Here is a 25,021-nt window from a genome sequence, read left to right as displayed (position 1 = left end):
CTAGTAAAATATAAATAAGCCCAGCTGAATAAATGAAGTGTTCTGTTAGGTTTCTTCAGTCTCCCCTGCTGCATTAACAAGAGCACATAGGACTCCACCTGTAGGTTGTAAATTAAGAACGGCCATGTTTGCAGTCCATACATAACAATCACTCAAGTCTCTTCTTTATTTACTAATAATAATTAATAATTTATTATATAGCATTTGCCTCACTACTCAAAGTGCTTCAGTGAGTGGAGAGCCACTTTAAGTTCAAGTTCAAGTTCAAAGTTTATTGTCATGTGCACAGTAAGGAAACACATTTCCCTGTGCAATGAAATTCTTTCTTTGCTGTCCACACCAAATGACAAAACGAACGTATAAAGATAAACCTAAATAATAAGTAGCAGATAGATGATAAGTAGCAGAGACAGCATAAAGTATAAAAACAGAATAGAAATATAAAGTGTAATGTGCAGGTAGGTGTGTGATGGACAAGTCCAATACAGTTGTGTGAGGTTGATAGAATGAGGTGGACCACAGTTATGAACTCCAGTCAGTTATTTAGGAGTCTAATGGCCTTGGGAAAGAAAGAGTTCTTTAGTCTGGAAGTCCTGCATTTCATACTCCAATATCTCCTGCCTGAGGGTAAAAGTGTGAACAGTTCGTGTTGGCAGTGTGTCGAGGCAGTTCTCCTGCGGACTCTGCAGTTGTAGATGCTCTGCAGAGAGGGCAGTGGGGTCCTGGTGATTTTCTCAGCAGTCTTTACCACTCTCTGAAGGTGTTTGCGGTTCATAGTAGTGTTGCCGTACCACACGGTGATGCAGCTGGTCAAGATGCTCTCAACAATGCAGCTGTAAATGTTGCCGAGGATCTTAGTCGACATACCAAACTTCCTCAGCCTCCTCAGAAAACACAGCCGCTGTTCAGCTCTCTTGACCAGCTGTGTAGTGCTAAGTGTCCAAGTGAGGTCCTCACTGATGTAGACACCCAAGTATTTAATGCTGCTCACCCTCTCCACTTCAAGTCCTTGGATGAACAGTGGCCGGTGAGGTCTCCTCTCCTTCCTCATGTCCACTATCATCTCCTTCGTCTTGTCTGTGTTGAGGGTGAAGTTGTTGTCCTCACACCATGACGCCAGACTGGCCACCTCCCTCCTTTAGGCCGCCTCGTCCCTTCCAGTGATGCGTCCTATCACTGCAGTGTCGTCAAACACCACCAATGTGAAGTACCCACCTGGATGATGCGATGGCAGCCATTTTTGCACCAGAATGCTCACCACACATTGACTGTTAAGTGGTGAAGGAGTGAAAGAGAGTTAGTCAGTTAGAGACAGGTATCTCTGACTCACCCTCCATTACAAATGCAGGTGCCAACATGGGGACGCTGGCACGTGAAGCTGAATGCCCACTCAGGAGCTCCTACTGAGCATTTTATGGCTCCACGTGTGCTCAGACCTCTTTGCTTATCTTTAATTCTATGAAATAAATCGGGTCACCTGGCTGGTGTCCTTTTGCTGTCATCAGTCTGTTACTTGGTGACAATAATATAGATAGATCGTACCTGAGAGTAACATACTGCTAACGCCAACAGTGTGCCACCCATTATCCTAAAACTGAAGCAAAAGGGTCTTCAGAAAATGGATTCCTGGATGGATGAAGTTCACCCAGGAGGTCTGAAGAAGTTCTCCTGCCTTCCTTCTTTTTCTGGGTCTTGTGTCTTCATCTTTTGTTTCTATATCTTATTTTAATTAGTAATCTACTAACTGTAACTTCTGCCTGTATGCCGGGGCCCACCTGTTGCACATTTTATATCTTAGCTCTATTTTTTACATAAATATCGACACGGATGCTTTCTGTATGTCATTGTCTTCATTTCAGAAGTCTCGTTCTTTACATTTGGCCAGTCGTGCCTGACAATCCGGAAGTGTGCAAAGCTGGTGCTAAAGCTGGTGCAGAGACTGCTTGCCGCATCCATTTATCAGCACAGATTCCAATCACGTCAGCCGTGTTTTATCCCAAATTTCTCCACTTTTAGAAAATGAGATTGGAAATAAAAAAGATATTATGAAGTACGTGCTTTCTGTTTTACAGTTAGAAATGATTCTTTATCGCTTATGTATAACCATGTTATTTTTAGCGTGCAAACACAAAAAACAGCTCTGCTTTCCAGAAAATGCCAGTTTGTGCTGCCAGGCTGACTAAAAAGAGTTTGGAGTCAGCGAAACGTCATTTCTGAGACAGATGCTGGGCTCAGACCTCACGTTAGTCACGCTCCGAGATTCTGTTGCCACTCTTCTTGCTCAGCTGCATCTGTGTCCAATCCTTATGTGATGATACCACAAGTTTATGTAGCGCCGACTGTGAAGGCCGCCTGCCTAGGCGCACTGAGATGTGTTCCTTCCGCCGCCGTGTCTGCCGCACACGTACTCACATAAAATGGCAAATGAAACGGCTGCGGAATTGAAAAGCCTCCGGGGACTGGAAATGGTGCCTTGAGCGCAATGTTTTTGCTGCAGTTTGATCCCCTGACAGAAGTAGCGGGGCCATCGATATTTCTCTGGAGCATTTTTTTTTTATTTTCCTTGTAACTTTCGAAAGCTAACTCAATTAGTCTTTAAATTACTGAAGGTGTATTTAGGCCTCTGGTATAGATTTTAGCACATATGACTTAGTATTACCTTCAGATCATTTCCACCTTTCACTGATTCTGCTGAAATTGATCGGCTCTATCCCTGCCTACACTGCATCATCTCATTAGCCCCTTGTCACCGGAGTCACTACCACTATGTTTTAATAAAGCGGCTCCTGCTGCAAGTGGTAGGCCTTCATTGACAGACAAATGGCACCTTAGTCAGAGTTTAGTGCCGGTGCTCGATTAGCGAGTCTCCACTGGGAAGAGCAAACTTTGGGACTTGGAGAAAATGTCTTTAAAAGAATCTATACATTTAAACTATTGAGTAACAGATAGATAGATAGATAGATAGATAGATAGATAGATAGATAGATAGATAGATAGATAGATAGATAGATAGATAGATAGATAGATAGATAGATAGATGTGAAAGGCACTATATAATAGATAGATAGATAGATAGATAGATAGATAGATAGATAGATAGATAGATAGATAGATAGATAGATAGATAGATAGATAGATGTGAAAGGCACTATATAATAGATAGATAGATAGATGTGAAAGGCACTATATGATAGATAGATAGAAAGAGAAGGCGCTATTAGATAGATAGATAGATAGATAGATAGATAGATAGATAGATAGATAGATAGATAGATAGATAGATAGATAGATAGATAGATAGATAGATAGATAGATGTGAAAGGCACTATATAATAGATAGATAGATAGATAGATAGATAGATAGATAGATAGATAGATAGATAGATAGATAGATAGATAGATAGATAGATAGATAGATAGATAGATAGATAGATAGATAGATAGATAGATGTGAAAGGCACTATATGATAGATAGATAGAAAGAAAAGGCGCTATATGATAGATAGATAGATAGATAGATAGATAGATAGATAGATAGATAGATAGATAGATAGATAGATAGATAGATAGATAGATAGATAGATAGATAGATAGATAACAGACACTATGTAATAGATATAAAGATGTAGTATGATATGCACTGCTCAAAAAAATTAAGGATCCACAAGTCAATGAATCTTCAGGGATAGGAGTCTGTCCAGTTAGCGATTTTCAATCAACTTCACCTGCTTTGGTGCAAATAAAAGTGACAACTGGTGACCTGGAGATGACACAGCAACAAGACAACCTCCAAAGAGGGAATGGTGTCCACAGACATTTGCTCCCTCCTTAAACTTCCTGATCCTTCTCTCATTGTATATTTTGCCAGTGTCCTTGTCACTACTGGTAACATGAGTTGGTACCTGCAGCCCTTTCAGGTTGCACAGGTAGTCCAGCTCCTCCAGGATGGCACATCCATATGTGCCATCGCAAGAGGGTTTGCTGTGTCTCCCAGCACAGTCTCGATAGCATGAAGGAAACACCAGGAGATGAGCCGTTAAACAAGAAGAGATTGGTTGAGGGCTACAGGACATCAACCCAGCAGGTGGACTGTTATCTGCTCCTTTATGTGATGAGGAGGAACAGGAAGAGCACCACCAGATCCTACAAAATGACCTCCAGCTGGCTACTGGTGTGTGTGTGTGTGTGTGTCTGACCAAACTGTCACAAACAGACTCCATGAGGATAAGATGAGGGGCTGAAGTCCTCTAGTGGGACCTGTGCTCTCAGCCCATCACTGTGCAACTTGATTGGTATTTCCCAGAGAATACCACAATTAGCAGCTTAGCCATTGGTGCCCCCTTCTCTTCAGGTTCACACTGAGCACATGTGACAGACTTGACAGAGTCTGGAGATGCTATGGTGTGCAGCCCGCAACATTATCCAGCATGACCTGTTTGGCGGTGGGTCAGTGAAGGTTTGGGATGGCCTATCCTTCGAGAATTGCACAGATCTCCACATGCTAGGTAATGGTACCCTGACTGCTGTTAGGTACTGGAATTACAATCTTGGAGCCATTGTCTGGCTTTACACTGGTGCAGTGGGCCTTGGGTTCCTCCTGGTGCAGGACAATGCCTGGCCTGATGTGGCCAGAGTGTGTAGGCAGTTGATGTCATTGACTGGTCTGCATAATCCCCAGACCTGAATCCCATTGAGAACCTCTGGGACGTTATGTATCGGTGTATCTGCCGTCACCAAGTAGTGGCACAGACTGTCCGAGAGCTCACTGATGCCCTGATCAGGTCTTGGAGGAGATAGCCTAGGACACCACCTGCAGTCTCATCAGGAGCATGCACAGACGTTTTCAGGGGTCCACACAGGCCTATCGGGGCCACACGCACATTACTAAGTCACATTAGGAGTCACCGTGATGAAATTCACACAAGTTGGATCTGCCTGGGACTTCAGTTTTTGACTTTGATCTTCAGTGTGGTGCTGAATCGGCCCTCAATGGGTTGGTAATTTTGGTTTCCATTTACCGCTGTTACGTCATTATGTTCTGAACGAATAACACAGCATTACTCAGTAATGAGTTTCCACTTGAATATTTCGTTCATGGAGATCTGATTTGTACTTTTTAAGTGTTCCATTAATTTTTTTGGGCAGGTACTCCGGTTTCCTCCCACAGTCCAAAGACATGCAGGTAAGGTGCATTGGTGATTCTAAATTGTCCTTAGTGTGTGCTTGGTGTGTGGGTGTGTTTGTGTGTGTGCCCTGCGGTGGGCTGGCACCCTACCCGGGGTTTGTTTTCTGCCTTGTGCCCTGTGTTGGCTGGGATTGGCTCCAGCAGGATATCCAGTTAGGATATAGCGGGTTAGATTATGGATGGATGGATGGATGGATGTATTATTATGCCTACTAGATAGTGTCACAGGAGGCTTGGGGTCAGACCCATCCGGGACGCCTAGAAGGACCTGGAGGTGGCTTATACATTCCCCGAGCCATGAGGGGGCAACCACCCTGGATGTTGAGGGGACTACGGGAAAGGAGCAAAGAGGCTCAAGCCCATTGGGGCCCATGGACACCACCAGGGGGCGCCCCAAGCATCATGGAATCTGGGAAACATGCACTTCCGCCACACCTGGGAAGGTAGAGGAAGATCCTTCCAGTGACACCCGGAGTGCTTCCGGGTGCCTCCGCCACACCAGGAATTACTGCTGGAATGACGTCATCAGGCACCTGGAGCACATCCGGGTGGAAATGAAAGGGGCCGCCTCCCTACAATCAGGGAGCTGGAGTCGGGAGTGGGAGCAGGACGAAGCTCCCGGGAGGAGAGGAAAGGCGGCCCACAGACATTTGGAAGAGAGACCCGTGGAGAGGGTGATTGGTGCTGGGGGCACTGTGTGTTGTGTGGGACTTTATTTATGTTCAATAAATGTGTGTTTGGACAAAGTGCTTGTGTTAGCCTGATGGTGTTCGGACTCGAGCTAACAACATGAACAAATTATCTGCAGAATGGTAAACAATAAAATATTATAGTTAAACAGGCATCATGTATTATGCATTGCAAAGTTACAGCCGGGCGGCACGGTGGCGCAGTGGGTAGCGCTGCTGCCTCGCAGTTGGAAGACCTGGGGACCTGGGTTCGCTTCCCGGGTCCTCCCTGCGTGGAGTTTGCATGTTCTCCCTGTGTCTGTGTGGGTTTCCTCCCACAGTCCAAAGACATGCAGGTTAGGTGGATTGGCGTTTCTAAATTGTCCCTAGTGTGTGCGTGTGTCCTGAGGTGGGTTGGCGCCCTGCCCAGGATGGGTTCCTGCCTTGTGCCCTGTGTTGGCTGGGATTGGCTCCAGCAGACCCCCGTGACCCTGAAGTTAGGATTCAGCGGGTTGCAAAATGGATGGATGGATGAAAGTTACAGCCTTGTGAAAAAGTGAGTGCACTCCAATGAGATTGTTGACTTTTTTCAAAATATTTAATCAGGCAAACATTTGGATCTTCATGCAAACACTACCTACAGATAGATGTGATACACTTGAATAAAAACACCAAGAAAATTGTGACTTCAATCATTAATTCAACAAAAATATGAATAGATGTGGGGCGGCACGGTGGCGCAGTGGGTAGCGCTGCTGCCTCGCAGTTGGGAGACCTGGGGACCTGGGGTCGCTTCCCGGGTCCTCCCTGCGTGGAGTTTGCATGTTCTCCCCATGTCTGCGTGGGTTTCCTCCGGGCGCTCCGGTTTCCTCCCACAGACCAAAGACATGCAGGTTAGGTGGATTGGCGATTCTAAATTGGCCCTAGTGTGTGTTTGGTGTGTGGGTGTGTTTGTGTGTGTCCTGCGGTGGGTTGGCACCCTGCCCAGGATTGGTTCCTGCCTTGTGCCCTGTGTTGGCTGGGATTGGCTCCAGCAGACCCCCGTGACCCTGTGTTCAGGATTCAGCGGGTTGGAAAATGGATGGATGGATGAATAGATGTCATGGTGTACTGGGGAAGTAGACCCTTGATCTCAGAAGGTGGCATTGCCATGGCCGGATTAAGGTGGGTGCTATTGATGCTGCAGCATTAGGCCCATTCCTAAAATAGGCTCAAATGAAAACAGACAAGAATTTTCCGGAAGCTGGACAGTTTTCCTTTGCTATATTAACCTCAAAATAATTCTTAGAATGAAATTCGGACGCCTAGACACAGTGTTAGCCTAAACACAGATTTAGCCTTTTTCTGCATTAAGTGCACTTTTCAGACAATTGCTATTGAATGTTGATGTTACATAGTTTGATGTTAATCTCGAGTTGTTACGATACTATGTCGTTATTATTATTCATGTTCAATAAAGGCTGGCTGGTAGTGTCGCAAGTAATTAAGACTCCTTGGTCGGTCTGAGTGTGCCTGTACGGTGAGTGTCGAATGCACCAATGCCGAGAAAAAAATAGGCCTTTTTTGTGCTGCAGCATCAGGCCCAATTTCGTTTTTATCCGGCCCTGGGCATTGCCCCCTTTAGCAGGAATCTCTTCTTGTAGGAGTTTCACGTAACGGCCCACCAGACGCTGTCATACATTTTACACAATCCCTTCAGTAGCAGGATTTTGTGGGTGTTCTTGCATGTCCTGACCATTTCAAATCCCCCCCACAATGTTTCAATGGGATTCAAATCTGGGCTTTGACTGAACCAGTCCATAACCCTCCATTTCTTCTTTTGTTAAGCCATGCCTTGGTGGGTTTACTGGTGGGCTTCAGATAATTATAATGCCGAAAGATTCATTCCTGGTTCAACTTCAGCTTTGAAACAGATGGCCTTGCACGGCATCATCAAGTCAAGTTTTGAAGGTCCCTGAAGTCCTATTGTCCACCACACTACTTGGTCATTTATTTCATGTGTCTGTGGTTCTGTAAATGAAAAATGTTTGTGCAAAATTTACCCTTCACAAGTTTCCAACTGTGTCCCTGTGTTCGCGATGAACTCATTTTAAAGTCACCATCTCAATCCACTGGACTAATCCTCTTCATCATTTTAAACACTTCAATCAGGTCTCCTCTTCATCTCCTTTTGTGTAAACTTTAATCTTTCCTCATAACTCATCCCCTGTAGCCAATGAATCAGCCTAGTCGCGCTTCGCTGGACCACCTCTAGTGCTGCTATGTCCTTTTTGTAGCCTGGAGACCCAAACTGCACACAGAAATCCAGATGAGGCCTCACCAGTGTGTCATAAAGACTGAGCAGAACCTCCTGTGACTGGAACTCCACACATCAAGGCGCTATATAACCTGACATTCTGTGAGCCTTTCTGGTAGTTAATAGTGTTGTGTCCACCATGACTCCAAAATCCTTCTCATATGGTGGACTTTTGATTTTCAGACCTCCCATTGTTAATTCAAACCTCACATTTTTGTGTTGTACGTGTGACACTTTATATTTATTGGCATTAAATTTCATCTGCCATTAATCTGCCCACGTATGTCTGCAGTTTAAGTCCTGTATAATGAATGACTCAACGGATTCTTAAATGTCTGCCAATCCACCTAGCTTGGTATCATCTGCAAATGTAACCAGCTTGTTACTGATATTCCTATCCAGTACATACAGTGCATCCGGAAAGTATTCACAGCGCATCACTTTTTCCACATTTTGTTATTTTGCAGCCTTATTCCAAAATGGATTAAATTCATTTATTTCCTCAGAATTCTACACACAACACCCCATAATGACAACGTGAAAAAAGTTTACTTGATGTTTTTTCAAATTTATTAAAAATAAAAAATTGAGAAATCCCATGTCCATAAGTATTCACAGCCTTTGCTCAATACTTTGTCGATGCACCTTTGGCAGCAATTACAGCCTCAAGTCTTTTTGAATATGATGCCACAAGCTTGGCACACCTATCCTTGGCCAGTTTCGCCCATTCCTCTTTGCAGCACCTCTCAAGCTCCATCAGGTTGGATGGGAAGCGTCGGTGCACAGCCATTTTAAGATCTCTTCAGAGATGTTCAATCGGATTCAAGTCTGGGCTCTGGCTGGGCCACTCAAGGACATTCACAGAGTTGTCCTGAAGCCACTCCTTTGATATCTTGGCTGTGTGCTTAGGATCGTTGTCCTGCTGAAAGATGAACCGTCGCCCCAGTCTGAGGTCAAGAGCGCTCTGGAGCAGGTTTTCATCCAGGATGTCTCTGTACATTGCTGCAGTCATCGTTCCCTTTATCCTGACTAGTCTCCCAGTCCCTGCCGCTGAAAAACATCCCCACAGCATGATGCTGCCACCACCATGCTTCACTGTAGGGATGGTGCAAAGTTTTCCCCAAAAGTGACGCTTGGCATTCACACCAAAGAGTTCAATCTTTGTCTCAAAAGACCAGAGAATTTTCCTTCTCATGGTCTGAGAGTCCTTCAGGTGCCTTTTGGCAAACTCCAGGAGGGCTGCCATGTGCCTTTTACTAAGGAGTGGCTTCCGTCTGGCCAACTGGGAGTGGAAGATGCCATCATCTATATGCTACATCGATCCCTCTCCCACTTGGACAGAGGCAGTGGCGCTGTAAGAATTATGTTTCTAGACTTCTCTAGTGCCTTCAACACAATCCAACCTCTGCTCCTTAGGGACAAGCTGACAGAGATGGGAGTAGATTCATACCTGGTGGCATGGATCGTGGACTATCTTAAAGACAGACCTCAGTATGTGCATCTCGGGAATTGCAGATCTGACATTGTGGTCAGCAACACAGGAGTGCCGCAGGGGACTGTACTTTCTCCGGTCCTGTTCAGCCTATATACATCGGACTTCCAATATAACTCGGAGTCCTGCCACGTGCAAAAGTTTGCTGACGACACTGCTATCGTGGGCTGCATCAGGAGTGAGCAGGAGGAGGAGTATAGAAACCTAATCAAGGACTTTGTTAAATGGTGCGACTTAAACCACCTACAACTGAACACCAGCAAAACCAAGGAACTGGTGGTGGATTTTAGGAGGCCCAGACCCCTCATGGACCCCGTGATCATCAGAGGTGACTGTGTGCAGAGGGTGCAGACCTATAAATACCTGGGAGTGCAGCTGGACGATAAATTGGACTGGACTGCCAATACTGATGCTCTGTGTAAGAAAGGACAGAGCCGCCTGTACTTCCTTAGAAGACTGGCATCCTTCAACATCTGCAGTAAGATGCTGCAGATGTTCTATCAGATGGTTGTGGCGAGTGCCCTCTTCTACGCAGTGGTGTGTTGGGGAGGCAGCATTAAGAAGAAGGATGCCTCATGCCTGGACAAACTGGTGAGGAAGGCAGGCTCTATTGTTGGCATAGAGCTGGACGGTTTGACATCCGTAGCAGAGCAACGGGCACTCAGCAGGCTCCTATCAATTATGGAGAATCCACTACATCCATTAAATAGTGTCATCTCCAGACAGAGGAGCAGTTTCAGCGACAGACTGCTGTCACTGTCCTGCTCCACTGACAGACTGAGAAGATCATTCCTCCCCCAAACTATGCGACTCTTCAATTCCACCAGAGGGGTAAACGTTGAACATTATTCAAGTTATTGTCTGTTTTTTACCTGCATTTTTTATTACTCTTTAATTTAATATTTTTTGCTGCTGGACTTTGTGAATTTCCCCCTGGGATTAATAAAGTATCTATCTATCTATCTATCTATCTATCTATCTATCTATCTATCTATCTATCTATCTATCTATCTATCTATCTATCTATCTATCTATCTATCTATCTATCTATCTATCTATCTATCTATCTATCTATCTATCTATCTATCTATCTATCTATCTATCTATCTATCTATCTATCTATCTATCTATCTATCTATCTATCTAACTCTACCATACAGGCCTGATTGGTGAAATGCTACAGAGATGGTTGTCCTTCTGGAAGGATCTCCTCTCTCCACAGAGGACCTCTGGAGCTCTGACAGAGTGACCATCGGGTTCTTGGTCACCTCCCTGACTAAGGCCCTTCTCCCCCGATCGCTCAGTTTAGATGGCCGGCCAGCTCTAGGAAGAGTCCTGGTGGTTTTGAACGTCTTCCACTTACGGATGATGGAGGCCACTGTGCTCATTGGGACCTTCAAAGCAGTAGAAATTTTTCTGTAACTTTCCCCAGATTTGTGCCTCGAGACAATCCTGTCTCGGAGGTCTACAGAAAATTCCTTTGACTTCATGCTTGGTTTGTGCTCTGACATGAACTGTCAACTGTGGGACCTTCTATAGACAGGTGTGTGCCTTTCCAAATCATGTCCAGTCAACTGAATTTACCACAGGTGGACTCCAATGAAGCTGCAGAAACATCTCAAGGATGATCAGGGGAAACAGGATGCACCTGAGCGCAATGTCGAGCTTCATGGCAAAGGCTGTGAATACTTATGTACATGGGATTTCTCAGTTTTGTTATTTTTAATAAATTTGCAAAAACCTCAAGTAAACTTTTTTCACATTGTCATTATGGGGTGTTGTGTGTAGAATTCTGAGGAAAAAAATGAATTTAATCCATTTTGGAATAAGGCTGTGACATAACAAAATGTGGAAAAAGTGATGAAGCGCTACGAATACTTTCCAGATGCACTGTATAGGATCAGGTCAGGTCAAGTCAGGTTGGGGAGCATGCACTGGTACAACATGTTGCCACACCCACCACACAACAAAACAGCTGGTTGGCAACCCACTAGGCAGACACGCGGTCCAGCCCCACCCTCCAGAAATAACCATCTATCTGCCGCAGCCATGTGTTATGTGGGCGTCCCCTTGGCCTGGTCCACCCTCAGGGATTCGCACCACATGGCCGTAATGCCGTAACTGATGCTCCCTCACAATTCAGGTCATGTGCCTCATTCGGGACTCCATGAGCAACACAAACTCAGACCAGCGGTACCCAAGGACTCTCCCAAGTTTAACAGGAGTCCAGTCTTCATCTCAGGTCACTGGATAGTGTCCATGTTTTGCAAAGAGGAAGCACCAGGACTCTAAAGATTTGGACCTTTGTCATTTTGTATAGATATCGGGAGAGCCACACACCCCTTTCCAGCGACCTCATGACCCACCATGCTCTCCCAATCCGTCTACTGACTTCACAGGAAGAGTCACCAGAGACATGAATGTCATTGCCAAGGTACGTAAACCTCTCAATGATGAGGTCGACACTCTCTCCACAGACAGACACACTGCTGATGGCCGTGCCCAAGAGGTCATTAAAGGCCAGGATGTTGGTTTTTATCAGGACCCTCGCAAGCCCAGACACTCCTATCCCTCACTCAGTCTCTCGAGCGCCCCGATCAGAGCCTCCATTGACTCTGTGAAGATCACAGCAAAGTCAACATCCGTGAATCTCTCTTCACCAACAGATGCTCCACAGCCACTGGACCCCATGACCCTGCCCAACACCCTGTCCATGCAAGCACTGAACAGAGTAGGAGCAGAATACACAGCTGATGGACCCCCGAATCAACTGGTAAAACCACAGAGGTCCTGCCACCACTGTGCACAACACTCACAGTACCAGTGTACAGGCTGGCCATGATATCCACCAACCTCTAGGGGATCCCGTGAAATCTCAAGATGTCCCATAGGGCAGCTCAATCAACCGAGTCAAAAGCTTTATGAAAATCGACAAAGAATGCAAAAAAACTCTGCTGATATTCACGTTTACACTCCATGAGGACCCTCAGTGCCAGGATGTGGTCAATGGTAGACTTCTTAGGTGTAAAACCAGACTGGTAGGTGAGCAAGTTGGTTTCGTGATTACAAAGGCTGACTTTTCCCTTTGCAACCTTACACCCTTTGACCAATCTGGACCAAATTTTTCATAGTTGCTCTCTAGGACCATAAATAGACAAATATGGTAACTAAAGTTTTGACCCTGGGTGGTCCCAGTGTTTAATTTTTTTGAGTTCTCTTTCTTTTGTATGCAAAATTTTGCTGACTAGTGCCACCTTCTGGCTCAGAGCAAGTGAATCCCCCAGACTGAAGCCATGACCAGCAGACAAAATAACCAGAGCTTAACATTACTTACTGTACCTGGGCAGCACCATAATATAAAAAGGAGTATCACACGCTTTTGCATGGAGGGTGTCCGGAGAGGACTGATCGAGGGTGAAGGTGAAGCACAACACGAAAGAGAATCAAAGAGATGTTGCTGGGTCTCCTTCATAATTTAAGAAATATAACCTGTCCACCTGAAACTAAGAGGACGAATCAGACGTGATGGTGTTCATGGTTACAGTCCAGCAAGGAGCCCCAATAGAACTCAAAATGAAGAAATTCTCGACTACTCACGAGAGCAGAGACATTGATGGAGAGACAGTGTGGGTGACAGATGGAACAGCTAGCAGTAACAAGAGGGCCACCATTTTAAAAATACATAGACCTTTGCTTCCTTTCCTTAACCCATTCCACAAATATACTTGAGAAACGACGGGTACTACAGATAGTTAAAATACAAATTAAACTGTGACTTAAATGGTATTCTCAGTTGTGGGCATTTTAACTGGGCCACAGACAGGCTTACCAGCTTAAAAGCCTTTTTGGCTGGTTGACTGTCACACACAAGAGAATCGAGCAAAGAACCACCAATGAATATTTCAACATCCGGTGCTGTTTTACTATCACTAAAAATTAAATTGTATTATAAACCCACAATATTAGCTCTGCTCTGGACCTTGAGGAGGTGCACTAAACCATGTAACCTCATTTTCCTTTCCATGCTACACTGCTTGCTTTAATTTTTTTCTTTACTGAAGGGAGATAAAGTGTCGATTAGCTGCCTGTGCTTAAAAAAATATTTTGTTACATTGAGAACGTAAAAGAGAACGCATATGAGTGCAAGAATTGTTATTTTAAGACAGACAGACAGACAGACAGACAGACAGACAGACAGACAGACAGACAGACAGACAGACAGATAGATAGATAGATAGATAGATAGATAGATAGATAGATAGATAGATAGATAGATAGATAGATAGATAGATTTGAAAGGCACTATATGATAGATAGATAGATAGATAGATAGATAGATAGATAGATAGATAGATAGATAGATAGATAGATAGATAGATAGATAGATAGATAGATAGATAGATAGATAGATAGATAGATTTGAAAGGCACTATATGATAGATAGATAGATAGATAGATAGATAGATAGATAGATAGATAGATAGATAGATAGATAGATAGATAGATGTGAAAGGCACTATATAATAGATAGATAGATAGATAGATAGATAGATAGATAGATAGATAGATAGATAGATAGATAGATAGATAGATAGATAGATAGATAGATATTTTATTTTTTTTAAAAGACCTTTATTGATCAAATAGCAATAAATCAAATTAATATATAACAGGTAACATATAATCAATATTTTACAGGCTGCTGCATCAACTGAGAATCAATTCCCTTGCAGTCCGTATTTGATATACTATTTCTTATATTAATTTGAAATGACCCAAAAAAACTTTTCCATTCTTCTAATTTACAATTTAAACCCCCTGAGCCCGTATCAAACAAGCACTTAAAAGTCCCAAATCAAAACTTCAACAGAAATATTATGATGTTACACCGTTCTATTAGTTCATCTATTTTACATCATTATAAGAAAACACAAAAAGGTGAACTTCAATTATGTCTCATACATTCATTTTTAGTTCTCCATCATCAATTGAGCAAAGCACCCCTTTAATCCCCCACACATTTTTAAACAAATCTAATGTATTCATCAATTTATAATACGTATATTCCATTATTATTCTGGAGCGTACATTTATCTTGAAAATCATCACAGCATCAGTAGCCCCTGTCCCAGATTGTTTATTATTTCTACTCTTTAAAATTGCTAATTTTGCTTTACCCAATAAATAGTTTAATAGCTGAACTTTTTGACGATTTTCCTTATTATATTTTGTTCCATAAATGAACAAGGTATTGTTAAATTTCCCCATTAACCTTCTACATATTTCACTAAAAAAAATGAAAAAAAAAACTAAGTCTCATACATTGCAAGAATAAGTGGACTATCGTTTCTTTTTGTCCACAAAATACACAAGTATCATCCTCTTTCTGCTCAATTATTTTTAAAAAGGAATTGGTAGCAACAATCCCATGCAGAATTCTCCATTGCAAGTCTGCTGTTCTTTTCTTATTCGGGGGCTTATATAGCTCCCTCCAAGCAGGTGCACTCCCACCTTCCACCCCCAGATATTCTCTCCATGGTGTGTCACATGCTGTATTTAGTGCTGCAAAGTGTACAGTTTTAACACAATATTTATAAAGGTCCCCTTTTGACAGAGACTTAAAACTTACGACTTCCCCTTTATGGAATGTCACGATCGTATTATCGGTGAGTGAGGACAGATCAACAGCAGGGCAGACCTCCATCTCCGTGTTCACTGCTCTGATCGAGTTGTTCAGCCGATGATAATCTTTGGCCATGAATGACAAAAAACTCTGAAGCATTCTGACCGACTTGACCCCCAGTATTGAAGATAGCACTGCTGGGTCAATAAAGGACTTCTTGCTGTCATCATAAATTTGGGACAGTGTAAGTATTTTATGTGTGATGAGTGTTTTAACAAAACTATCACTTAACAGCAGAGGACATGAAAAAACAGAGTTGAAAACTAAAGGCTCATCAGCCAACCAACCAGATGTAGCAAAGTTTCTTTTAAAGACAAAGTGCCACGTTAATAAGACTCCCTTGTAAAAATGGGGTAGGCTGGACAGGTCCATTTTGTGAATGTTCAGCACCAGAAGTTGTCTATCAAAACCAAAGCCTCCCACTCGGCGGAAGAAACCCATCGCCATCTCTCTCCAACTCAGAGGGTGAGAAACAAAAAAAAACCTTCTGCAGAACCTGAAGTCGAAATTGTGCAACTTTAGAGACAACATCAGTGAGCCCCTGACCACCCTCTTCCAAAGGTAAAAACAGTACACTTTGTTTAATCCAGTGTAGGCCCCCCCAAAAAAAATCAACCAGAAGTTTCTGGATTCTGTGTAAAAGCCCAGGAGGAGGGTCCCCACTCACAAGTTTGTGCCAGAGCATAGAGGCTATCAAATTGTTAATTACAATCACACGTCCCCTGTAAGACAGCTTAGACACAATCCACTTCCATTTGTTCAGTCTCATAGTTACTTTATCTAAAAATCCTTCCCAATTACTGTTGTCCACCCCCTCAGCACCCATCACCACCCCGAGATATCGAAAACACCTTCTGTCCCACCTCATTTCTAAGGGCAGATCTGGTGGTGAACATGCTGTCGAGGAGCCAATCAAAAAAGCGGTACTTTTGGCCCAGTTGATTCTTGCTGACGATATTTTCTCAAATACTTGTTGACATGAAATTAACATTTTAACATTTTAGATAGATAGATAGATAGATAGATAGATAGATAGATAGATAGATAGATAGATAGATAGATAGATAGATAGATAGATAGATAGATAGATAGATAGGGGCGGCACGGTGGCGCAGTGGGTAGCGCTGCTGCCTCGCAGTTGGGAGATCTGGGGACCCGGGTTCACTTCCCGGGTCCTCCCTGCGTGGAGTTTGCATGTTCTCCCCGTGTCTGCGTGGGTTTCCTCCGGGCGCTCCGGTTTCCTCCCACAGTCCAAAGGCATGCAGGTTAGGTGGATTGGCGATTCTGAATTGGCCCTAGTGTGTGCTTGGTGTGTGGGTGTGTTTGTGTGTGTCCTGCGGTGGGTTGGCACCCTGCCCGGGATTGGTTCCCTGCCTTGTGCCCTGTGTTGGCTGGGTTTGGCTCCAGCAGACCCCCGTGACCCTGTGTTCAGATTCAGCGGGTTGGAAAATGGATGGATGGATGGATAGATAGATAGATAGATAGATAGATAGATAGATAGATAGATAGATAGATAGATAGATAGATAGATAGATAGATAGATAGATAGATAGATAGATGTGAAAGGCACTATATAATAGATAGATAGATAGATAGATAGATAGATAGATAGATAGATAGATAGATAGATAGATAGATAGATAGATAGATAGATAGATAGATAGATAGATGTGAAAGGCACTATATAATAGATAGATAGATAGATAGATAGATAGATAGATAGATAGATAGATAGATAGATAGATAGATAGATAGATAGATAGATAGATAGATAGATGTGAAAGGCAGTATATAATAGATAGATAGATAGATAGATAGATAGATAGATAGATAGATAGATAGATAGATAGATAGATAGATAGATGTGAAAGGAGGAGGTGGCAGAGTTAAAGATGCTAAGATTTGCATTGGGTGTGACAAGGATGGACAGGATTAGAAATGAGGACATTAGAGGGTCAGCTCAGGTTGGACGGTTGGGAGACAAAGTCAGAGAGGTGAGATTGTGTTGGTTTGGACATGTGCAGAGGAGAGTTGCTGGGTATATTGGGAGAAAGGTGCTAAGGATAGAGCTGCCAGGGAAGAGGAACAGAGGAAGGCCTAAGAGAAGGTTTATGGATGTGGTGTGAGAGGACATGAAGGTGATGGGTATGACAGAGCAAGATGAGGAGGACAGAAAGATATGGAAGAAGATGATCCGCTGTGGAGACCCCTAACAGGAGCAGCCAAAAGAAGAAGAAAAAGTTAAAAAATAATATAAGAAAAGTAACAGAAATAGCAATGTGAAAAATCATATTTGAAACATAACAAAAGCAAAAAGCAAACAGAAAATTAATACAAGCCAGTGGAAACAACCAGGGCTGTAATATAACGCCTGTTGACATAGACATAGATTTTCTAGGTGTTTCATACAGTAACAGAATAGTAGTTTTAAATAATTGGTTAGGAAACTTGCAGAAGGGGCTCCAGCTGTTAGACAGGGGTACAAACACCACATATTAAGGCCCACTGGGTGCAGTAGATTTGTTTTTTTCCAATATGTCTAATCTTTGTGTAGTTTATTGTGCTAATAAAATATCCATGTTTCTGACACTTCTTGGTTTCCTTTCCTACTTGAGATCGCCCCCTATTTTAGCAACTGTTAAAGAAAAATGACTGGGTAGAACTTTGACAATTTCTCAGTGGTGTTTTTTTCCAAAACTGACATCAGCTTGAATTTTTGCTTATTTCCTCCGTCGCCTCCTGGCTTTTAACGTGTTCTGTATGCTTGTAATTTACTATTGCTGTACTAATTACAATGTTTATGTTAATTGATAATTTCTCTGTGATTTTGAATCTTGACAATCAGCACTCTAAGGCCACCTATTGTGAAGAGCTCTACCTAAATATAAATTGAAAAATAACTGAAAAACAACTATTATTTAGAAATGGTGAACATTTTAAATCTGCGTTTATCTGTTTGCCTGGTAACCTTTTAACTTTCTAACTCTGCGTTCAGGAAAAATACTTACACAGTAATATACACAGTAACCAATGACAGATTAAGACTCTCCGGTGACCCTGGGCATCAGGACACCCTGTGACAGAAACAAATCAAATTAAATATACATGTTGGGAATCCCTAATCCAAAATTACAAAATCCATAGCTTTTGGAGCGCCATCATGACGCCAACTATATTCCCTCTCATTATTATTTTTTTAATTGCTGAGTTGTTGTGAATCACATATGTTAAGGGTCTAAATGGATTTATTCTATCTAAGTGGGAGGTGTCTGGTCCCCCATAAAGCATCAAGTGCCATGAAGCTATAATACACAATCGATAACCATAAGGTTGACCCCTGTGAAGCATCACAAAGTGAGGACACACAATTGTCGACCGGGGTTGGGGTCCACCATAAAGCAGCTAGCGTCATGAAGCATCATCACTTGATGGATTTATATTTCACTGTGAAATACAGCATCAGTTTCAACATGCAGCACACTGGGATACGAGTGAAATGATGACACTTACACAAGAGTTCAAAAGTGCTGCTCAGCCCCTGCCACAAGTGGAAAATTCCACATCCATGCTCAAATAGATAAAAATGAAAGTTTTGTGGAAGGTTCAGTACACACATTTCAGTTCTTCAGTTCAAATACGCAGCATTGGCCCTCTTAAAAGGGAAAAAAAAATCGAGTCTGTACATCCTATTCATCTCTTTAGAGCTTTAATCAGCTTGTCACGTCAATGCACGTCATAATAATGGCCGGGTGATGTGAATTATTGTATGAGTGAGTCGTCATTTAGTTGGGCAGGATGCATTTCCCGATTGTTCTAGGGTGTTCCTAAGATATCTGATTAAGTATATTTGAAAAATCCAAAAAAATCTATCTATCTATCTATCTATCTATCTATCTATCTATCTATCTATCTATCTATCTATCTATCTATCTATCTATCTATCTATCTATCTATCTATCTATCTATCTATCTATCTATCTATCTATCTATCTATTATATAGTGCCTTTCACATCTTATCTATCTATCATAATTGTTCATTTTTCCTGAACTAGATTTTTTGTTCTTCTTGGGGGCTTTTTCTTGACCATAGTAAGGATTCTTCTCTTATCAGTAGTGGAGGTCTTCCTTGGCCTACCAGTTCCTTTGTGATTACTGAGCTCACCAGTGTGTTCTTTCTTCTTCATGATTTTCATTCTAAAGTGTTACTGATGTCTCCAATGGTTTGATTCTCATTTTTCAGCCTTATTATGCCTTCTTTGACTTTCATTGGCACAGCTCTTGTCCTCATGTTGAAAAATGGCAACTCCAGACTCCAAAAGGTAGAAGCAAGCCAAGGTATCCTATGAAGCCATGAAACCCACCTGAGGAATCACAAACACCTGTGACTCTAGTTGTCCCAAGCATGATGGGAACCGTGTTGAAAAAGTGTTGTGACACCAAAATGTCTGCAAATCCCCTTAAATGAAAGTCTACAACGTGCACTTGGATCTCAATATCAGAATTGTTTGATTTGTAATTTTAATCTGTGGAGAAGAGGGGGAAATCAAGGACTAATGTTTTGTTGTCTCTTAGAAGTTTATCGGGAGTGGTCTCCCCTCGACTTTCTCGTAGACTCAGATATGGGGATGGATATTTGAGGAGTAAACCACAAGACAATAGGGTACGTCAAGAAAAAATGTGTCTTTGTCCTTAAACATCATGGAGGGTGCTGTAGCCCTGTGAGTGTAAGTGTCCCCTTCATGAACCATATAGTACTAATGAGGGAAGGCCGAGCCGATTGTGTTCACTCACATGAATGACCAATTAGCCAGTTTCCCAGTTCCGTGTGGCTTTTTTCCACACACTTGCATTCACAAAGTCCGAGCCGCACTAGATCCTACACCTGCTCTGGTCCCCTGAAAACACCACAGACCCCTTCACCCCATTGTGTGCTTTCATTATGTACAGTCATATGAAAAAGTTTGGGAGCCCCTCTCTAATAATAATTGACTCTCCTTTCAACAGTAAAGATAACAGTGGTATGTCTTTCATTTCCTAGGAACATCTGAGTACTGCAGTGTTTTCCGAACAAAGATTTTTAGTGACGCAGTATTTAATTGTATGAAATGAAATCAAATGTGAAAAACTGGCTGTGCACAAATGTCCCCTTGACACTGCTCAATGCTGATTACTTGTAACACCAAATTGGTTGGATGAGCTCGCTAAGCCTTGAACTTCATAGACAGGTGTGTCCCATCATGAGATATAAAGGTATTTAAGGTGGTCAATTACAAGTTGTGCTTCCTTCCCTTTGACTCTCCTCTGAAGAGTGACAGCATGGGATCCTCAAAGCAACTCTCCAAAGATCTGAAAACAAAGATTGTTGAGTCTCCTGGTTTAGGTGAAGGCTACAAAAAGCCATCTCAGAGGTTTAAACTGTCAGTTTCTGTAACTGTAAGGAATGGAATCAGGAAATGGAAGGCCACAGGCACAGTTGCTGTTAAACCCAGCAGGACTGGCAGGCCAAGAAAAATACAGGAGCGGCATATGAGCAGGATTGTGAGAATGGTGACAGACAACCACAGATCACCTCCAAAGACCTGCAAGAACGTCTGGCTACAGATGGTGTATCTGTACATCGTTCTACAATTCAGCGCAGTTTGCACAAAGAACATCTGTATGGCAGGGTGACGAGAAAGAAGCCCTTTCTGCACTCACGCCACAAACAGAGTCACTTGTTGTATTCCAATGCTCATTTAGACAAGCCAGATTCATTTGGGAACAAAGTGCTTTGGACTGATAAGACAACAATGGAGTTATTTGGTCAGAACTAAAAGCGCTTTGCATGTCGGAAGAAGAACACCGCATTCCAAGAAAAACACCTGCTACCTACTGTCAAATTTGGTGGAGGTTCCATCATGCAGTGGGGCTGTGTGGCTAGTTCAGGGACTGGGGCCCTTGGTAAAGTCGAGGGTCGGATGAATTCAACCCAATATCAACAAATTCTTCAGGATAATGTTCAAGCATCAGTCACAAAGTTGAAGTTACGCAGGAGTTGGATATTTCAACAAGACAATGACCCAAAACACAGTTGGAAATCTACAAAGGCATTCATGCAGAGGGAGAAGTACAATGTTCTGGAATGGCCGTCACAGTCCCCTGACTTGAATATCATTGAAAATCTATGGGATGATTTGAAGCAGGCTGTCCATCAAATTGAACTGAACTGGAGAGATTTTGTATGAAGAATGGTCAACAATACCTCCATCCAGAATCAGACACTCATCAGAGGCTATAGTAGGACAGCGTCTAGAAGCTGTTAGATTAGCAAAAGGAGGCTCAGCTAAGTATTGATGTCATATCTCTGTTGGGGTGCCCACATTTATGCACCTGTCTAATTTTGTTATGCTGCATATTGCATATTTTCTGTTAATCCAATTAACTTAATGTCACTGCTGAAATACTACTGTGTCCATAAGGCATGTCAGATATTAAAAGGAAGTTGCTACTTTGAAAGCTCAGCCAATAATAACTAAAAATCCAAAGAATTAAGAGGGGTTCCCAAACATTTTCCTATGACTGTAATTAGCATTTTGTAAAGTTTGCAATTGCGCGTACCTGTGACCTTGTTACAGCACTCTGACCCTGTACTGAGTCAAAAGCGCTATACACAAATAAACAGAATTAATTTGAATCCTAAAAGCAGCACATCAGGACATGGACCTCCTTCTGTTAGGGAATTGTTTTAATGTTCATGTTGTTAACAGATGTTTTTCAAACTCTTCTTGAACATATCATTTTAATTTATGCAACTCTAATAAACTAATTTTAAAGTGTTAAACATCCAGACAAGGTGGATATCTCAGTAATCAGGTTGTTTGCTCTTCCACCATTATCAGTTGCGGCAAAAGTAAATACCCGGCGTGCAAATGAACCTGCCATTTGACACCTGTTTATTAAGCAAAGCCCGTTACGTGTCGGAATTCTTAATTTAATATTCACTGTATACAGTCAAGGTGTCTCATTATTTCAATGGAGCAGCGTGTAAAACGTGCAGCTACTGTAAAAACAACGACTCTCATTATCCATCGTTTCTTCCATCAAAGTTTGCCAGTGATTCCCATTTTATTCATTTGCTTGTAATTTATTTTTGATTCCTTCAGATATGCTGATTCACACCCAGATATTATTTGAGTATTTCATGGCTTCAATCTCACCCTTGAGAGGACTTGAGACTACGAGTGTTAACGAAGACCCTCCAGGTTTAAATATGGTGCTGCTCTGAAAGCAGCCGAAACGGCTAATGATTTTAGGAGCAGGATCCCGAAAACAGTATATATATATATATATATATATATATATATATTTATATATATATATATATATATATATATATATATATATATATATATATATATATATTATATATATATATATACATATTTTAAATGTATAAAAAGAGAAAAAAACTGTTTCAGTATATAATGTGAAAGAATAAGTCTCAACACATGAAAAAGGTTTGTGGTAGCCAGCCGTATATTGTCCCTGGCTGCAAAAGGGTATAGTAATAAACCAAGATGTGTTCTTGTTGAGTTCCAAGACTGAACTGAATTAGTAGTGGCAAGATGGCAGCTTTAAAAGGTCAAAACTGGAAGTGATGTCATTGAGGACCGGAACCGTAAGTGATGTCAGTCTGGGTACCAGAACCGGACGTGATATAACTGATGTTGAATTAGGTAGGATTTTCCCATATTTGACCTGCAGAGAAAACAACAGAAGTGCAGAAGCAGGTTTAGCGCTCCCTGGCCTGGCGGGTAATTACCTCCACTTGGTCGATTCAGCTCCCTTCTAATCGCATGTGTGTGACAATAATTGTATCAATATATTTTAAATATAAGAAGGGAGGTGATGATTAGTGAGCAGCAGGATGGTTTCATGCCAAGAAAGAGCACCACAGATGTGATGTTTGCTCTTAGGTTGTTGATAGAGAAGTTTAGAGAAGGCCAGAAGGAGTTGCATTGCATCTCTGTGGACCTGAAGAAAGCATATGAGAGGGTGACTAGAGAGGAGCTGTGGTATTGTATGAGGAAGTCGGGAGTGGCAGAGATGTACATAAGAGTTGTAAAGGATATGTACGAGAGGGAAGTGTGACAGTGGTGAGGTCTGTGGTAGGAGTGACCGAGGTGGGATTACATCAGGGATCGGCTCTGAGCCCTTTCTTATTTGCAATGGTGATGGACAGGTTGACAGATGAGATTAGACAGGAGTCCACGTGGACTGTGATGTTTGCTGATGAAATTGTGATCTGTAGAGAAAGCAGGGAGCAGGCTGATGAGACCCTGGAGAGGTGGAGATATGAGAGGAGAGGAATGAAGGTCAGTAGGACCACCACGACAGAATACTGTACATGTGTGTGAATGAGAGGGAGGTCAGTGGAATGGTGAGGATGCAAGGAGTAGAGTTGGCAAAGGTGGATGAGTTTAAATACTTGGGATCAACAGTACAGAGTAATGGGGATTGTGGAAGAGAAGTGAAGAAGAGAGTGCAGGCAGAGTGGAGTGGGTGGAGAAGAGTGTCAGGAGTGATTTGTGACAGACGGGTATCAGCAAGAGTGAAAGGGAAGGTCTACAGGACAGTAGTAAGACCAACTATATTATATGGGTTGGAGACAGTGCCACAGGGGACAGAGCTGGAGGTGGCAGAGTTAAAGATGCCAAGATTTAAATTGGGTGTGATGAGGATGAACAGAAATAGAAACGAGGACATTAGAGGGTCAGCTCAGGTGGGACAGTTGGGAGACAAAGACAGAGAGGCGAGATTGCATTGGTTTGGACATGTGCAGAGGAGAGATGCTGGGTATATTGGGAGAAGGATGCTAAGGATAGAGCTGCCAGGGAAGAGGAAAAGAGGAAGGCCTAAGAGAAGGTTTATGGATGTGGTGAGAGAAGACATGAAGGTGATCGGTGTGACAGAACAAGATGTAGAGGACAGAAAGATATGGAGAAAAATGATCCGCTGTGGCAACCCCTAACAGGAGTGGCCGAAAGGAGAAGAACATTGAGCAGTATGTATTAAGGACAGGAGTTTTACTGAACAGTCAGCATGGGTTCATACAAAGAGGTTATGTTTTACTTAAATGCTGGAATACTATGAGAAAGCAATAAAAGGATATGACCGGACTGAAGCTTATAATATAATTGATCTGGACTTTAAAGAAGCATTTAATAAGGTGTCACATGGCAGGTTGGGCATCCTACTAAAAGAAGTGGCATTTCAAGGTGTGGTGTGTTGGTGGGTGCAGAATTGGCTGATGTTAAAAGTGGTGGCTAGCAGGGATCAGTGTGGGGATGCTGATATTTTTAATATATATAAATGATTTATATCTATACTAATAAAAGGCAAAGCCCTAACTGACTGACTCACTGACTGACTGACTGACTGACTCACTCACTCACTCACTCACTCACTCATCACTAATTGTCCAACTTCCCGTGTAGGTGGAAGGCTGAAATTTGGCAGGCTCATTCCTTACAGCTTACTTACAAAAGTTAGGCAGGTTTCATTTCGAAATTCAACGCGTAATGGTCATAACTGGAACCTCTATTTTGACAATATACTGTAATGGACGGCAGCTCGATGGCCGTGGGAGGCGGAGTTGAGTGTCACGTCATCACGCCTCCCACGTAATCACATGAAAAGACGGTGAACGCAGTAGAG

General features: G+C 42.5%; 1 long non-coding RNA gene across 1 annotated transcript in view; it reads left to right on the top strand.

Annotated features, from left to right (window-relative positions):
* Positions 1 to 25,021, top strand: part of LOC127527466 (uncharacterized) — a 93,036-nt gene that overhangs the window by 45,965 nt on the left and 22,050 nt on the right. The window contains exon 2 of the long non-coding RNA XR_007934762.1: positions 23,775 to 23,927. This is a non-coding gene — a long non-coding RNA (uncharacterized LOC127527466). The remainder of the gene's footprint in view (positions 1 to 23,774; positions 23,928 to 25,021) is intronic.

Source organism: Erpetoichthys calabaricus, chromosome 4 (assembly GCF_900747795.2).
Source record: "Erpetoichthys calabaricus chromosome 4, fErpCal1.3, whole genome shotgun sequence".
NCBI lineage: Eukaryota > Metazoa > Chordata > Cladistia > Polypteriformes > Polypteridae > Erpetoichthys > Erpetoichthys calabaricus.
This window is presented reverse-complemented; position numbering and strand designations above follow the sequence as displayed.